We start from the raw sequence: 6528 nt of genomic DNA on the forward strand, positions 1-6528 counted from the left end.
TATAAATTTTATTATAATACTAACAATAATTTATGGATTAGAACAAGTGCAAATATGATGTTTTTTGAACGAATGGGAATGCACCTAGAAGATGTTTTGTGTATGTAGAATGGAGTCAAAATAATTGTTAATTAGGAGAAGTGAGAGGATTGATGTTTACAAAGCAATAAGAACTGGAGTTAGCTCTAGCTAACATAGTTGAATGAGAGAGGGGATTCATGTATCTGACTCCAAAAATGCTTTATTGGTGTTGTCATCATGGAATTTGCTGCAAAGGGTGCAGGGAGATGGCCAGAACTGGGATGCATTTGAAGGGTCTTGTCTTCCACTGCATTGAAATCTACATACCTAGTGAGACTGTAATTGATGAATTAGTGCAATCCAAAGGAAAAATACTTTATTGCCCTTATGCTTCCTTATTTAGGGTCTGGGTTTATATAAATATTTACTTATGTTTCAGGTGGAAAAAAGAAGCAACGTAAAGAGCTAATAGCTGTGAAGCGCCGACAACGTATGATTAATCGTGGTGTTGACTTGGAACAAATAAATCTGGTAAGCTTAACCTCTGCTGATCGAGTTCGCCCTTCACCGCTCCCCGTCCCGCCGCCCTCGAGTTCTGCCTTCACCGCTCCCCGCCCCGCCGCCCTCCACTTCGCCCTTCACTGTTCAGTATCTTTTTTCCAATTTTTTTTAATATTTTGATTTAATATTTCATTTGCTTTAAAATCTTCTTTACAATCCTATTAAGAACTTCCTATTCAGTGCTGGATATTGATGTATTGTTGAAGTTTATGAAATCAATACAAGCATGAAGCTCTCTGATGATCTAATAGGACTTGCTTACACTTGATAAATTCGTTTATTGATGATGAAGGGATCATGCCAATAGCTGAGAATTGCTTACATTTGTCTGCACTGAGCCTAGAGCACTGTCCTCGAATTGCTGATGCTTTGCTAGCTGGAGTTGAGCCTCAACTATCTCTGTAATTTTTGTAAATATTTTTTTTCTTGATTGTTGCTGAGTATGCGAATATGTGGATGATATTCCTTTTCTATTGTAAGTATAGTTTATACTTGTAGCTCCTTATTCAATTTTTGTAAATCTGTTCTCTGAGCTTATTGCCATATGTAGAAGGAATTATTTTTGAATGTTGACAAATGATTCCTGTGAAGTTTATGCGTCTTTTGGTGTTTGCATCTGTAAGATTATGTAGTGAATGATTGTGGCTTATGATATACTTCAATATTTTGGTAGATGTTGCTCATTTATTGGATGTCTTTGTGAAAGATACCGGTGGAGAGTATGTAACTCATAACTCATTGTCCTAGAAAATTTTTGTACCCACTTATTCAAGTTTGTTTATATAGTGAAAGATTGTGGCTTATGATATACTTCAATATGTTGGTAGATGTTGCTCATTTATTGGATGTCTTTGTGAAAGATACCGGTGGAGAGTATGTAACTCATAACTCATTGTGCTAGAAAATTTTTGTACCCACTTATTCATGTTTTGTATCACTTTAGCTTAATTTTATACCCACTTATGCAAGTTTTGTAACTCATTGTTCTGGAAAAAATTTATACTCACTTATTCAAGTTTTGTACCAACTTATTCAGGTTTTGTACCTCTTTAGCTCAATTTTATACCCACTTATGCAAGTTTTGTATCTCGTTGTTTTGAAAAAAATTGTACCCACTTATTCATGTTTTCTACTAACTTATTCAAGTTTTGTACCTCACTTATTCAAGTTTTGTACCTCATTGTTCTGAAAAAAAGTTTTGTACCAACTTATTCAGGTTTTGTACCTCTTTAGCTCAATTTTATACCCACTTATGCAAGTTTTAACTCATTATTCTCGAAAAAATTTGTACCCACTTATTCAAGTTTTGTACCTACGTATTCAAGTTTTGTACCAACTTATTCAAGTTTTGTACCTCATTATTCTGGAAAAAAAAAGTTTTGTACCCACTTATTCAGGTTGAATGATTGTGGCTTATGATATACTTCAATATTTTGGTAGATGTTGCTCATTTATTGGATGTCTTTGTGAAAGATACCGGTGGAGAGTATGTAACTCATAACTCATTGTCCTAGAAAATTTTTGTACCCACTTATTCAAGTTTGTTTATATAGTGAAAGATTGTGGCTTATGATATACTTCAATATGTTGGTAGATGTTGCTCATTTATTGGATGTCTTTGTGAAAGATACCGGTGGAGAGTATGTAACTCATAACTCATTGTGCTAGAAAATTTTTGTACCCACTTATTCATGTTTTGTATCACTTTAGCTTAATTTTATACCCACTTATGCAAGTTTTGTAACTCATTGTTCTGGAAAAAATTTATACTCACTTATTCAAGTTTTGTACCAACTTATTCAGGTTTTGTACCTCTTTAGCTCAATTTTATACCCACTTATGCAAGTTTTGTAACTCATTGTTCTTTTGTACCAACTTATTCAGGTTTTGTACCTCTTTAGCTCAATTTTATACCCACTTATGCAAGTTTTGTAACTCATTGTTCTGAAAAAATTTGTACCCACTTATTCAGGTTTTGTACCTACTTATTCAAGTTTTGTACCTCATTGTTCTGCAAAAAAGTTTTGTACCAACTTATTCAGGTTTTGTATCTCTTTAGCTCAATTTTATACCCACTTATGCAAGTTTTAACTCATTATTCTCGAAAAAATTTGTACCCACTTATTCAAGTTTTGTACCTACGTATTCAAGTTTTGTACCAACTTATTCAAGTTTTGTACCTCATTATTCTGGAAAAAAAAAGTTTTGTACCCACTTATTCAGGTTTTGTACCTCTTTAGCTTAATTTTATACCCACTTATGCAAGTTTTGTATCTCGTTCTGAAAAAAAATTTGTACCCACTTATTCAGACTTGATACCCACTTATTCAAGTTTTGCACCCATTTATTCAAGTTTTGTATCTCATTATTTTGGAAAAAAAGCTTTGCACCAACTTATTCAGATTTTGTACCTCTTTAGCTCAACTTTATACCCACTTATGCAAGTTTTATAACTCATTGTTCTAGAAAAATTATTTGTTCTTTAAACCATGTGTTACAAAAATAATCATGTGTTTCAGAACAATGTGATAATTTGAACTAAAACTATGTATGTATGGATGCAATTATATGTTCTTTGAACTATGTGTATCTAAAGATTGCGAGATGATAATGTGGTTGTATGGATTGATCATGTGTTTCGGAATAATGTGATACTAAAATAATGTATGTATGGATGCAGTTATGTGTTCTTTGCACCGAGTGTACCTTAAGTTTGTGAGTTGATAATTTTGGAAGGAGTTACAAATTTTTTTTAGAACTATGAGTTACAAAACTTTACTAACTGGGTATAAAACTGGTCTAAAGAGTTACAAAAATTAATTAAGGAGTTACAAATTTTTTTAGAACTATGAGTTATAAAACTTCACTAACTGGGTACAAAACTGATCTAAGGAGTTACAAAAATTAATTAAGAAGTTACAAATTTTTTTAGAACTATGAGTTACAAAACTTCACTAACTGGGTACAAAACTAGTCTAAGAAGTTACAAAAATTAATTAAGGAGTTACAATTTTTTGTAGAACTATATAAGTTACAAAACTTCACTAACTAGGTACAAAACTGGTCTAAGGAGTTACAATTATGTGTTCTTTGAACCGTGTGGCTATAAGTACCTTTAGAGTTACAAAACTTGAATATGGAGTTACAAATTTTTTTTTCCAGAATCATGTGTTACAAAACTTCACTAACTGGGTACAACATTAGTACTAACTGGGTACAAAAATTGAATAAGGAGTTACAAAAGTTTTTTTCCAGATCTATAAGTTACAAAACTTCACTAACTGGGTACAAAACCGAACTAAAGAGCTACAAAACTTGAACTATGAGTTACAAAATTCTTTTTCAGAACCATGAGTTACAAAACTTCACTAATTGGGTACAAAACTGAACAAAAGAGCTACAAAACTTGAATTTTTGTAACTCTTTTGTAGCTACAAAACTTGAATTTTGTAGCTCTTTTGTTCAGTTTTGTACCCAATTAGTGAAGTTTTGTAACTCATGGTTCTGAAAAAGAATTTTGTAACTCATAGTTCAAGTTTTGTAGCTCTTTAGTTCGGTTTTGTACCCAGTTAGTGAAGTTTTGTAACTTATAGATCTGGAAAAAAACTTTTGTAACTCCTTATTCAATTTTTGTACCCAGTTAGTACTAATGTTGTACCCAGTTAGTGAAGTTTTGTAACACATGATTCTGGAAAAAAAAATTTGTAACTCCATATTCAAGTTTTGTAACTCTAAAGGTACTTATAGCCACACGGTTCAAAGAACACATAATTGTAACTCCTTAGACCAGTTTTGTACCTAGTTAGTGAAGTTTTGTAACTTATATAGTTCTACAAAAAATTGTAACTCCTTAATTAATTTTTGTAACTTCTTAGACTAGTTTTGTACCCAGTTAGTGAAGTTTTGTAACTCATAGTTCTAAAAAAATTTGTAACTTCTTAATTAATTTTTGTAACTCCTTAGATCAGTTTTGTACCCAGTTAGTGAAGTTTTATAACTCATAGTTCTAAAAAAATTTGTAACTCCTTAATTAATTTTTGTAACTCTTTAGACCAGTTTTATACCCAGTTAGTAAAGTTTTGTAACTCATAGTTCTAAAAAAAATTTGTAACTCCTTCCAAAATTATCAACTCACAAACTTAAGGTACACTCGGTGCAAAGAACACATAACTGCATCCATACATACATTATTTTAGTATCACATTATTCCGAAACACATGATCAATCCATACAACCACATTATCATCTCGCAATCTTTAGATACACATAGTTCAAAGAACATATAATTGCATCCATACATACATAGTTTTAGTTCAAATTATCACATTGTTCTGAAACACATGATTATTTTTGTAACACATGGTTTAAAGAACAAATAATTTTTCTAGAACAATGAGTTATAAAACTTGCATAAGTGGGTATAAAGTTGAGCTAAAGAGGTACAAAATCTGAATAAGTTGGTGCAAAGCTTTTTTTCCAAAATAATGAGATACAAAACTTGAATAAATGGGTGCAAAACTTGAATAAGTGGGTATCAAGTCTGAATAAGTGGGTACAAATTTTTTTTCAGAACGAGATACAAAACTTGCATAAGTGGGTATAAAATTAAGCTAAAGAGGTACAAAACCTGAATAAGTGGGTACAAAACTTTTTTTTTCCAGAATAATGAGGTACAAAACTTGAATAAGTTGGTACAAAACTTGAATACGTAGGTACAAAACTTGAATAAGTGGGTACAAATTTTTTCGAGAATAATGAGTTAAAACTTGCATAAGTGGGTATAAAATTGAGCTAAAGAGGTACAAAACCTGAATAAGTTGGTACAAAACTTTTTTTCAGAACAATGAGGTACAAAACTTGAATAAGTGAGGTACAAAACTTGAATAAGTTAGTAGAAAACATGAATAAGTGGGTACAATTTTTTTCAAAACAACGAGATACAAAACTTGCATAAGTGGGTATAAAATTGAGCTAAAGAGGTACAAAACCTGAATAAGTTGGTACAAAACTTTTTTTCAGAACAATGAGGTACAAAACTTGAATAAGTGAGGTACAAAACTTGAATAAGTTAGTAGAAAACATGAATAAGTGGGTACAATTTTTTTCAAAACAACGAGATACAAAACTTGCATAAGTGGGTATAAAATTGAGCTAAAGAGGTACAAAACCTGAATAAGTTGGTACAAAACTTGAATAAGTGAGTATAAATTTTTTCCAGAACAATGAGTTACAAAACTTGCATAAGTGGGTATAAAATTAAGCTAAAGTGATACAAAACATGAATAAGTGGGTACAAAAATTTTCTAGCACAATGAGTTATGAGTTACATACTCTCCACCGGTATCTTTCACAAAGACATCCAATAAATGAGCAACATCTACCAAAATATTGAAGTATATCATAAGCCACAATCATTCACTACATAATCTTACAGATGCAAACACCAAAAGACGCATAAACTTCACAGGAATCATTTGTCAACATTCAAAAATAATTCCTTCTACATATGGCAATAAGCTCAGAGAACAGATTTACAAAAATTGAATAAGGAGCTACAAGTATAAACTATACTTACAATAGAAAAGGAATATCATCCACATATTCGCATACTCAGCAACAATCAAGAAAAAAAATATTTACAAAAATTACAGAGATAGTTGAGGCTCAACTCCAGCTAGCAAAGCATCAGCAATTCGAGGACAGTGCTCTAGGCTCAGTGCAGACAAATGTAAGCAATTCTCAGCTATTGGCATGATCCCTTCATCATCAATAAACGAATTTATCAAGTGTAAGCAAGTCCTATTAGATCATCAGAGAGCTTCATGCTTGTATTGATTTCATAAACTTCAACAATACATCAATATCCAGCACTGAATAGGAAGTTCTTAATAGGATTGTAAAGAAGATTTTAAAGCAAATGAAATATTAAATCAAAATATTAAAAAA

The 6528-nt window shown here is 31.5% G+C and overlaps 1 long non-coding RNA gene across 1 annotated transcript; it reads left to right on the forward strand.

Moving 5' to 3' along the window:
• The first annotated feature begins 6 nt into the window (after positions 1 to 6).
• Positions 7 to 1172, forward strand: LOC109828520. The gene is made up of 2 exons (XR_002243737.1): positions 7 to 359; positions 461 to 1172. It is a non-coding gene; the product is annotated as an uncharacterized LOC109828520 (long non-coding RNA).
• Positions 1173 to 6528: the final 5356 nt, after the last annotated feature.

Source organism: Asparagus officinalis, unplaced genomic scaffold, assembly GCF_001876935.1.
Source record: "Asparagus officinalis unplaced genomic scaffold, Aspof.V1 AsparagusV1_Un1988, whole genome shotgun sequence".
NCBI classification, from domain to species: domain Eukaryota; kingdom Viridiplantae; phylum Streptophyta; class Magnoliopsida; order Asparagales; family Asparagaceae; genus Asparagus; species Asparagus officinalis.